Source organism: Lonchura striata, chromosome 3 (genome assembly GCF_046129695.1).
Source record: "Lonchura striata isolate bLonStr1 chromosome 3, bLonStr1.mat, whole genome shotgun sequence".
Lineage (NCBI taxonomy): Eukaryota > Metazoa > Chordata > Aves > Passeriformes > Estrildidae > Lonchura > Lonchura striata.
The window spans coordinates 5,064,493-5,076,978 of NC_134605.1; positions in this window are offsets into that span (position 1 = coordinate 5,064,493).

Genomic DNA, 12,486 nt, shown 5'->3' on the forward strand with positions numbered 1-12,486 from the left:
CATCGAGGTCTGGTTCCAACTTGGAGAGCAGCAGGCATCCTGCACAGCCATTTGTACAGAGCTGAATTTGGATATCAGCAATTTGTTATGGATACCTCCTGCTGCATGAGAGGGATATTTTCTGCAGAGTGACAGGTGAGTAATCTCTCACTGCATGTATTGGAGATTTAAAAATCTGAAAATCCCTTGTCAGTGAAGACTGCCAGGCAAGCAAACATAAGGAGACAATGATCAGCTGGGACTCCATAGATAAACTAAATAATTACCTGGTGGTTATTAACAGCTTATTAACACAAATCTAATTTTATCATCACAGGTAGAATTCTGTATGAAAATGTTTGATAAGCAGCGACAAAGTTGTCACTCCCTGCTACACAGCCTGCAACACTCTTGAAAGGGCAGAGCAGCAAAATCACAAAATTCTTGGCATGTGGAAGGGTAGAAGATTATGGTGGGTGGCATATAGAAAGAAAGGAAATGGTCCTATAAATGCACAGACATTTGGTTTCAGAAGTCCAGAATTAAGGATCTTCTCTAGGAAGCCAGAGACAGAATTATATTAGTAAGATTTTCTTTTTCATTGAAGGAAATATATGTGTATATATACACACCTATACATGTGTGTATGTTGTTTTTTCCTTTTGAAGCTACAAGAATGATCTTCCATCTTTAGTTATTTAGGAAGAAATGGTCCCTGTGACTCAGGACAGAAGGGCTTTTTGATCATGACAGGGTTTAACCTGGAAGCAGCAGCAGCCATAGCTGAGGCTCAGCAGAGGCTGACCCAGGCCAGCCCCTTCCTCACTTCCATATATCACAATGACTTCCAGGCAGAGGGATGCAAAGCAGCTTTTTGCCTTTTTTCTTGAGTGCAAATAGGTAAAATATTTAGGCTTTGAAATAACTAATTACCCTCTCTTTGAACTATCCCAAGGACAGTTTTAAAGAAAAGACAGAAGATTGCTGATGAATCCATATTGGATAAGGAAAAAAGCAGCAAGGATCTGAGGCCTGAAGCATGTCAGGCAGTGTCACATCCCTGCCACCTTGTGACAAAGCACTACAACTGCAAAGCCCCAAAGCCTGCAAGCCCTGGAACTGTCAGATGGATGGACCTGTTCTCTTTCTGGGACCCCAGAGGGAAAAACAAGGGCAGGTGTCCACCCCAAGGCTGCACACAGAGCTGCAGGCAGGGCTGGAGTCACTGACTGCTGTCTGGGAATCAGACTCTCCCTGCAGGTGATGGTGGCATGTCTCCTCCCTGTGGGACAGGGACCTCCAATGTCTATGACCAGCCTCATTCTGTCAACATCCAGGTGCTGTGTTAGAACCAGAGGCGTCAAGGCTTTTTAGAATCCTTTTAGGATCCTTTAGGCTGGAAAAACCTTCTAAGGTCACCGAGTCCAATTGTTGCCCCAGCACAGCCAAGCCCTCCCTCCCAAACCAAGTCACCAAACACCACATCTACATATATTGTAAATACCTCCAGGGATGGGGACTCAGCACATCTGTGGGCAGCCTGTTCCAATGCCTGACCACCCTTTCAGAGAAGAAATTTTTCCTAAAATCCAGTCTAAGCCTTCCCTGGTGCAACTTGAGGCCATTCTCTTTTGTCATGTCACTTCTTACTTAGGAGATCTCGTTACTTAAAACTTACCTGCTTGTTACCCAGGACGTCTCTGAGTTGGCTGGATGAGAGGAGAAATGCCCCCACCACAGGGAATGGAAATGCAGGAGTTCCCACACCAAGGCAGAGAGAGCACCAGTCCTCACCAGAGCTCAGATATCAGTTTTCAGTGGTTGGCTCTGCTTTTTCTCCCAGGCAGATCTCTGCAGAGTGCTTCAAAGTTGGCTGTTTAGGAGGGGGGAAAAATAGGTTAGCCAAGCTTTTTATCCAGACTTGTCTGATGTTTTTGACTGCTTTGCCTCTTCCTGACTTACTTCTGCTAAGAAAACAGTTGTCTTTGGTCTTCTTGGTGGAACTTTTGTGTAATGTTTGAAAAGGAACAACAGAAAAGTGCCTTATTTTTAAAGACTCGGCCAAGAAGACACATTATTGCAGTTTCTCCATCCCCACTGCATGCAGACCTGTGGCACCAGGCCAGCTCTGCTCCTCCTTCAACTTGTTCCCAAATCTGCTGGAAGAACTGAAGGCTTTGATTTTCCATTGTCCTGGTTTTCCTTAAAAAGATCTTTCAGTGCTGTTATCCCTCGATGGAAAGGCCTTCCTGTCTCACACACTCGGTGACACAAAGGTTACACAAAGCTGCAGCAGCCTCTGCTCCAGATGGGAAGGGATTTCTTCCTCCTTTGGCACCTGGTTGGCACAGGCTGCTGAGAGATGCTGTGGCTGCCCCATCCCTGGAAGTGTTTAAGGCCCTTTGATGCTCTGGGATGAGGCTCTGAGCAACCTGGTCTAGTGAAAGATGTCCCTACCCATGGCAGCAGGGTTGGAATGAGGTGATCTTTAGAGTCCCTTCCAATCTGAACTATTCTATGATTCTATGAACTCAAAAAAATCTGGAGAATAAATCTGTAAAGGTCACAAAATACATAAAAACACATCTCCATCAGCATATTTTTGAATGAAAACTAAATCTTCAAATTAGTTTTCTTCAAATTTGCTCTTTTTACCTTTCAGGTATACTTTTATCTATCACTTAAAGTTTTAAAATATTTTCTTGTAAAATAAAAAAAATAGTATTAAAATAGCATTTATAACTTATGCAACAATAAAAATTGCTGACAACAAAGACATGTCTTCCTTTATGGAGCAGAGCCATAATGACAGAAATTTTACAGGATAAGCCACTCCACGGTGAGTACACTCTTCTATATGAGTTGCCATTCCTCAGGATTCAGAAAACACTGAAACTCCCATGTTTTCCTGGTGGCTGCCTGCTTGCAGCTGCCCTCCTCCCACCACCTGGATCACCTGCCAGGCTTTCTAGTGCACATGGCATGGCAGCCTCTTAGGGCAGTATTTGTCTGTTTGAGAGGTGATCAAAAGCCCGAGGAACAAAAGGTGAGTGATACTGTAGCTCTGAAGGTGCAAGAATCATTAGCCCTGGAGATGTGAAGGTCACCTGGTTTATGTTGAGCACACTCTCTGGTCACTTTACCTGAGTGTTCAGCTGTAGATTTCCATGTGCTGGGGTTGGTCCTTCTCCATCCCTGCTGTGAGAAGATGTTCTGAGGTGATACCACTGCCTGCTCAGCACAGGCTTCACACCCCTGCCATCAGCAGGAGCAGCCTTTGAGGCCACACCAGGCTGGCAGAGAGTGAGTGAGCCATTCTGGCAGTGTTAGTATCACCACTGATGCCTGAACTTGAATCCCAAATTTTACCAGAGCAGTTCTTCCTAAATTTTCTGCTAACAGCTGTACAGTGCAGCTCCTCTGCTGCTTCCCAGCTGCAGATGTGTATCCATCCCATGGAGCCCCGAGGGAGGGACCCTGGGGAGTCCTCTGTGCTCACTTGAGGGGACCAAAGGGTCCGATCTCGAATTTAAGGGCTGTTCTACCCAGGGCCAGGATCCAAGCAGACTGTGCAATCCAACAACCCCCCCTCAGAGGTCTTGAATCCCTTTACTTGCCTCATTCCAGGAGGTTTTTGCTAAAGAAACCAGGTCACAATTGTCCCTCCTCTGCTTCAGACTTGGTGGAGTAGGTTCAGCTGGCCAGTTACTGTAAAATTTTCACTGGTGCAAGCTAGAAATTTGACAGAAAAACTTCACACGACAAAACTTATCCCAAAAGTAATTTCTAGTCCCTTTCAGCTTTAGAGATGTTTGATGACAAAAGTCAAAGAATTAGTGCAGACTGATGTACAACTACAAGGGACAGGAAAGTTGGACACAGATATTAAAATATTCAATCTTTTTAACTGGCAATTCTATATTTCTTTTGGGAGAAGGAAATAAAGAATCATACAGCCATTTAGGCCAAGTAAAACCAATAGAGAATAATTAAACTATAGCCAGTACTGATAAAAGCAGTGTATTTTTTTCTCAGCATCTGTCTGATAAACACCTTTTGGCTGTAATATTGACATTTTTTTGACTCATTGGAAACTCACCCACAGTAAAATAAAATAAAAAACCCTCTAAATTTAAGTACCAAATTCTCTTTAGCAAAGCAAGTGTCGTACTGCTGTGCATTTGGGCATGCTGGGAAGCTTATTTTCATTCATAAATATAAAATAATCTTTCCCAGTACAAAAACACTCTCCAGCAGCAGAGGATATGCTGGCAATAGTGTAATTAGAGAGGTCAGGAATCAGGTAACAACACCAACATTGCTTTATCCTTATAAATAGAAAAAGTTAAGTAAATGCCTTTAAAAAGTTAAAGCTGATGAGGTTAATTCTTTAAGGGGATTGAGTGTGCTATATTTGTGCAGTAAATTTATTTGCCAGGTATTGTAAGAGCACAGCAAAGCATGATGTTTGCCTGGAATTTATGAAAATTAAAAGACTGAATTGGGACACAGTACATGATAGTATAATTTGTTGGATTAAACTGGTCTGCTGGTGAAAAATGTTTTGAAAGATTTTAGATGTTTGGGTAAAGAGCTGGCAAAGTCTGCAATCCAATTCCCGTTATGAGGTAACCTATCATCAAACACTGGCTTCCAAAACAAAATCTGGCAAATCTGAAGTTTACCACATTATGTCTCCCAATCTGCTTTCATAGCCTTTCCCTTCCTCAGGCGCTGAGGCTGTGTTGTGTTTTCTGTGCAATGCTCAGAAAACAGAACACTTTGCCAGTGCACTCCTTACTTTTGGTTATTTTTAAATCTCCACAAAAGCTCCCGCTTTCTCCTGTAGCCAATGCCTTTTGTTCATGAAAGCAGTTCCAATTTATTTTCTATCAGGAAAAAAAATCTACTGCCTCAAAAGCGCTGCAAGTATCCATATTGTCCTCCTGCATTGTTTTCCTTATAAAAAAGGAATTCTTTGGAACTGCAGAAGCATTGAGTGGCCTCCACTCATTCTTTTTGAACCCCTCTCAGCTCTCGAATAGTGTCTTTCAAACAGTGGCCTTTCCTTTTTGTGAAGGCCAGCTTGTTATTTTGGGGCGAATTTCCCTGCTGATTGTTCTGCCTTTCCTCCCGCATTGCTCTGCCATGAAGCTGCTGCCGCTGTTCCCACTGCCAGAGGGACAACCAGGGTGACCACCCCCTGTGCTCCTCCCCCAGCCCTGCCTCTTTTGGGGGATCGTGTTGGGGGGCTCTCCATGGGGAGAGCCATACCCCTGGCAGCCTTTCCCATCTTCACATGGATGGCCAAAAAACATCGACTTCGGATAACAGCCATGAATTATAAAATCCTAGCAACAGTGGCCATTTGTACACGGGCATTATAATCATCATTCAGATGCTCAGAAATGGAACAGCTTTCTAGAACTGCTCTCAAAGAGCTTCACCCGTGGGTGTCACAGGAAGGCACATAAAAACCTGACCTTTCCAAGTGAAATTGCTGATCCACTTCTCTGCATGGGAATAAACACCTCGTTTATATTCTGTGAGAGTAATTTTTTGTCATCCCTTTATATTCTCTTTCTTGTAACAAGTTTTTCCTTAATATTATAAATCTTTTGGAAGGACATGCAGAACCTAGTCCTTTTCACAGAGTACCTCTGTAGGACCTGAACTAGTCTGGGTCGCTACAAAATGCTGAACCCACCAGCAAAAAACAGGAGATATGTAGGATTCAGGATGAGCCTTAAAATCAGTCAAAACCTCTAATATAATCTTTAAACAAAATATTGGCTACCTGAAGAAGAGAGGTGCAAAGTCCACCCACTCCAGGTTGTGGGTTTTTTTTGAGAAAGCCAAGATGTAAAATACAGATTCATTGTGCTGAAGGATCTCATCTTGACTTCTAGACTCTGACACTGAGTCTGGCAACAAGTCCTGTCAAAAACAAACTGGGACATCTCAAATACACTCAGCAGAAAAACATCTTGATTCCTTGAGGACTACTGCAGGCCTAGGAATCTGGAGCTCTGAGCAGACAGGTTTTGTTTTAGGAGCAACATGTTCTACTGTATTCATAAGAAAATATTCTCTGAAATTCCAGCTTGCCAGGAGTTTAAAAACTCCTCATCTTGGTCTGGTTTTGGGATGTAACCTGAGTGTGAAGAGATGATGTTTCTTGGTGTCTTGTGAACTTGAAGTGCTGCTTTTCAGCCAAAGCCCATCTAGACCCTGCACTCAACTTGCATTTACAAGGTACAGAGAAAATAAGTGGAGTTTTCCAAATATTCATTTAATTTTGAAGTTATAAGTTTGTTTATATTTCAGAGTTCAAATTGAGACAAATTGTATCCAAATACAATTGTATCCAAATCCAAAATATTTGTAAAATTTTTCACTTCTGTTTCTTTCCCAGTAATAGTTTCCATCTGCCACTGAGTGCATGGAGAACCTCAATGTCAAAATTTTAAGAAATGCTTACCTATTTTTATATCAATTTGGTAATTTTACAAACTTCAAGTAAAGGAAAAAAAATATTATTCTAATACAATCTTTTATCTTGTACTTATTTAACTGAGAGGTGTGATAGGAGGCTGAGATCCTGTGCTAGACAAACTTTTAATGCATTACACTAACAATAGAGGTAAAGCCTTAAATAATTGAAAAAACAATAAAATAAGTGGGAATGAAAAGGAGAAAATGACCCACCTAATCCTTCAACCTTGGCAAGTATCTACTGTGTTCAGAGAACAGTGTGAGACAGAATGAAGGTGACAAAAAAGAGAAAAAAACAACATACGAAATCTCAAAATGTTTTCTGAAGATTAAAACAGGATGAAAATTTAAATTTAAGGGAAATATTTTGGTGCACCAAATACATTTTTATACAAAAGTCGCTATTTTGCAGGATAAATGTTTATGACACAAATGTTGGCCATCTGTAACTGCAGCAGTAAGTGAGGCAGCAAGATGGAAAAGGTGTCATGGCAAATTGCCCTGCCTCCCTCTGGAGTGCTGCATTGCAATGAGTTGGTCCTGAAGCAGCAATGCCATATTTGTGTTGTGAGAAACACAAGGTGCTCAGGCCTGGGAAAACATCTCTTCTGTCCACACTGCCTGTTCCAGAACTGCTTTCAATACCACATTTCTCACTGCATCCACAGTGAAACATTTCCTCATCTTTATTTCTGCTTACAAGGCAATTTTTTTTCCTCCTTGTGATTATTTTGGGCTACAGATATAGCAATGAATATGCTATCTAGTAGGAAAAAGGGAAATAAATATGTACAAGTGTCTCTCCTGCTCTTTGTGTGGGCTTGTGTGTGTCTGAGCACAGGCAAACATAAATACATACGTATACTATGTCTACAAAATATTTGTGTGTGTGTGTTCAGCAGCTCAGTTGCAGTGTAACTACAAACACCTATGCTCATTTTAGGAAAATGTGTCGTTCTTATTTGAAAATTCGCTGAAATCTCTAAAAACATAAAGGTACCTGCTTTACACAACTTTTCCCCGAGCTCATTTTATCAAGCAGTGTTTGTTTATACTTGGAGTGTATGTGACACTGTTTACTTGAGATACCATTATCCAAAATTTCTCCAAAGCTTATTCCAAACTATCTGACAAAAAAGTATCAACATCCTTCTCTTTTAACCAGTTCTTAACACATTTCCTCACCCCCTCATTGATCCCTCTGCCCAGAACTGTTCTTCATCCCACTGAAGAGAGGCAGATTGATTTCTATAATTTCACCTTCCTCTGCCTTATTGAGGCACTGCTTGTCCAGAGAGAGGACAGTCACCCTGTGGTGGCAGTGGCAGAGAAGCTCAGTCAGATGACATTGATGCTCTGGGCTGCAAGGAAGTGGGAGCTATTCTGATTTACACAAATTTGGTATCTCTGAGCTAAAGTTAAACTATAAATTGATCACACCTTCCCAGCAGCAGGAGTTTGGTCTTAGTTTTAAAATGAATGGCTGTCTTTACAGAATCTTAGATTATCTGCTAAGTTATTACATACCTACACATATGGCAAAAGATTGTACAGGTGATGTCCTTTCAGAATATAAAATGTGTGTACTCCCCAAATGGACCAGTGACTGCAAGGCACCTGTATCTTCCTCTGGGCTGCAGAGTGCAATGTTAGCTCACCCCCTTGCTAATAGCCCCTCTGGTATTGTTACTGTGAAAACATTAACTGTGATTCTTCACTGACATTTAGCACCACTTTTAAATCAACTTTCCATAGAGATATATTGACTACAAAATTAGCGTTGACTGTATTTTCTCTCTGAGAATGCAGACAGGAGATGAAAATCAAAGTTTAAACCTGTTGCCTGCTGTAGCAAAGCACAATACAATGCCAATCTGTGATATAGCATCTCTCTTTTTATTTATCTGTTGTATGTCTCTGCCTGAGACAAGTATGTTCTTTCTCTGTTTCCAAACAGAAGAGCATCACAGGAAATACCTGTAATGAACAAAACAAATGCATCTACTTTTCTTGTAAGGCTTTGCATCAGCTAAAAAAGAAATCTGGCTACAGACAACAGAAGGGTCTGACTAAAACTAGGTGGAGGGTTGATGGAATTTTGCTTTGTCAAAAAAGTTCTCATCATGGAGCTCTGAGGGTTATAAGCAGGAGGCAAAACAGTTCACAAGTGTTTTAGCTCAATTTTTGCAGACCTGAAGTCCAGCTGTAGGAATTTTGGTGCTGGAGCTGGGTAAACATTACTGCTATTGGCCAAAAGGTATCTCAATGGCAACACAAAGGAAATATTTTCTCCAGTGCCTGCAAAATGGGTTCTGAGCTTCTTTGGAAGGTCTGGCCTGAGAAAGTGGTACAATGAAAAAAAAAAAAGGGTGGTAGGAGGCTTGGGGAATGAACGTTTGGGGAGCACTCAGCCCCTGGTATGAAAAGTTCAAAATATTATTGTTTTGGCATACTTACTCATCGAGGCAGGGAATACCAAAGACTTTCTCCTCCTACTGGCTTGGCCTTATCTCAAGGAACTGTTGGTGGGTGGTGATTGTCCTCAAGAATTGGTGATGATAGAGGAGTGAAGGCACTCACTTTGCTTGCAGAGCTGTTCTGGGCACCCTCCTGGTCCTGCCAAAGCTCTAGTTCCTCCTTGGTGCTTTTTGGTGAGCACACACCCTGTTCCCAGAGAAAAGCCTGGAAAGAAAACACAAAGCTCTGACACCTGGCTAATGGAAGCACTCAGGCAAGGCCTTTCACTTACAGCTGGTACACTGGGAAATAATTGGTACAAATTGCTTCAGACATTCAAGTCTGCTGGTCCTCCTTCCCACAGCCACAGGCTATTTTTAGGCTCAATTAGGCAGATTAAATGACACCAGAATTAATCTGGGTACACTCACATGTTTGAGCTTTTTTTTTTTTTTTTTTTTTTTTTTTTTTTTTTATGCTTTTCTCTAGATATATGGCAAGTTTCTGAACTACAAAAAGTAGATAAAGGGATTATTTTCTAACCCCCAGCCCCCCACCACTAAATGATGTTCAAGCACTGAAAGACTTGCTCATTGAAAAACCACTTAGGCCTGATTGCTGGGGAATTTACTCTCTCCACCTTACACCCAGAGCAAATAACAGGATATAAAATAACAAATATTCTTGGCATCAGGCTGTATGAGAACTCCTCTGGTCTGTCTCAAAGCAAAGGCTACCAACCCACCCATTGGAAGATGAAATACAATTAACTAATTCATTATACAAATACTTTGGGTGGGGAGATATAAATTGGCTTATCTCTATTATTTGTTATCATTATTTTTAGCTGCTGTTTGCTAAGACTAAGTTTTTCAAAAACTTCTTTCACATCAAAGGTTGAAAGAGAGTGACTGGGTGTCACTATTGGACACGAAATGAGTACACAGAAGCTTGGGACATTCCAAAGAGAAAAAGATCCACTTTTATTCAAACATCTGGTATCTCTAGGATTCCAAAAGCTTTCCATTTGTACTGTTATCATAACCTGGGGCCGGCCATCATCCAGAGGAGGTTGACTGACCAGCAGCAGAAGGACACTTATCACCCTGAAAAGCTAAAAGTATTGTGGATAATTCCCAAGAGATCACCCTGGTCTTTTTCTGGGACTGCTCTATCAGTGTGAGTAGGAGAACAGAAAGATTTCAATAAGGAAATGAAATGTGTAAAGATTCAGAAACTTGGTAGTCTGGTATTTCTTTTTAGATGAAAAAGTGAAACTTTTGGGAGATGGAAGTTGTAATAGCAGTGATATTACTGAGCACTGCAACAACATTATGAAGCAAAGTGATCTGAATCAGCTGAGACATCCACTTATTATCACTGATGGCAGGCTTTCTTTGTTCTGTGCTAAGGATGACATTTACTTACACAGCATCTAGCAAGAACATCACTCTTGTATCTCACTTCCATAACTAAAAGGTACAGGTTTTTATTCCATTCCCAGTGCAAGGGAATGGGTAGACAAGCCTGGGGTATTGCACTAGCAGGGCTGTCTCTGGTGGGAGATCCAGGTGGTTGTTGTGTGGCTGTTGATAGGACTTATGACTACCAGAGAATGCCAGCCTCCTGGTTTTCTGGAATGGATGCAAACCATGGAATTGTGCACAGCTGGGCTGGGACAAATTTTCTCATTTGAAGAACATTTCACAATTAAGGGTATGAATCTGTACTATACAGATGAATAAATACAGAACATAATCAGATTTTTTCTTCCCTCTGTTGTTTCAGTTCTGATCAACAAATCATGCCAGCTGACAAAGTTGGCAGTGTAAATTATGCCTTAAGAAAATATGTCCACTCAGAATTACTTTTGGGATTTTAATTTTCTAAAGTTTTTCAAACTGAGTCACTAACACCATCAAAGTGTGCTTATTTCTATAATACAGTATTTCCCCCTCTAGTGTCAAGCTGCAATGTAGGAACCAAATAAAGCCAGAATCTGTGCAGCAGCCCAGAAATGATACCTTGCCACAGGAAAAAAGAAAGCCCAATATATACATTTGGAAGTAAACTATGGTAAAATCATTGGTTTTGTGTGGGTTCTGAAGAGGAATTCCTCTGGAAGAGGAAGTTCAGCATGGCTTACCACACTGGAAATTAAATTTGGCTTCCAGGTAAAAAGACATCATATACAATATGCTGAAATAACAATACTAGCAAATAGCTTTTTATGACAGGTTGACAAAGCACACTCTCTTAGTCTTAACTTCTCTTGTTGCTTTTCTAATGCTCTTCTGATTAAAAAAATGAACAAAACCTGAGTTTACAAACTTTAGGAATAAAAATGCAGTTTCTAATAGTAGCTGAACATGGAAGTAGACTATTCTTCCAAGGACCTGATTTTCCAGTGCTCCCTGCCAATGTAGAATGGAAAAGTGTGTCTGGTCTTAAAACTAGGGAATGACATCTCACAAAACATATTTTGAATCCAGGACTGAGCATGTTCTCCTTGATTATTCCTTCACTTGTCTTTCTTCCTCAGTGTGACTGACCCAATAGGATACAGCTTTTCCCACTGAAAATCTGAGCCATTCTGGAAAAGACAGATACCAAAATGACATCCTGGTTTACAATATACATAATAATCACTTTTCATGTATTACTTGGAGCAAATAAATGGATTCAGTATTCTCTAAATGCTTCACCTATTGTTCTTACAGCCCCTTGAACATGGATAGATGTGAAATAAAAGATAGGCCAAAAAAATAAGTGACATGGTTTGCTCACTTTCCTCACTGGTTTTCAAAAGAAAAAACCAGAAAAAATACCACTGTGATCAGAAGTACAATTTACATCAACACAAATGTTTCTAAATTAAGTAATAAAATAAGTTGAAAGATATCTTGACTGATCCTGTTATTATCAAGCTTCTGATGGAGAATGATTTTTGGACTGGTTTTTCTGGTAGAAATGTCTCTGTATAGAACTAGTTGACAAAGTGGATGCAAAGGTCCAGGGATTCATGTTTTCACATGCTAAGCATTTCATCCAGAACAGTTTCTACAAGGAAATACTGCATTATTTTAATTGGTTTTGCCCCTTGAATGACTTTTAAACTCTACACTGCAGAGAAGAATTAAGGAAATTATTTTAGAACCATATTAAATATAAACAAGAGAACCATTGAATTTCTTCAGACATGACAGTTTACTTTGCTTGTCTTATAGATGGAATTTCAAAGCAAGCATTGCAGGAAGTGAAAATATTAAGAAAAAATTTAGAAAAAGATAGTTTAACTTTGATTAAAGCAACAATAAAACTGATTAATATGAAATAACATAAAACCAGCACTTTGATTGTTTTGTGGTTATTAAAAATTTACTTTGAAAAGACAAACACATTCTATATAGAGCTACCAAATATGCTATATGTAACAGGGTATTTCCTGATGTTCATCTCCTTGGCATCCATATTCACCAGCTGCATATTTACAGTAACATTTATAAGATCTTAGCATTTTATTATGTTGAAGTGCTCTCAGTTTATACTAATGAC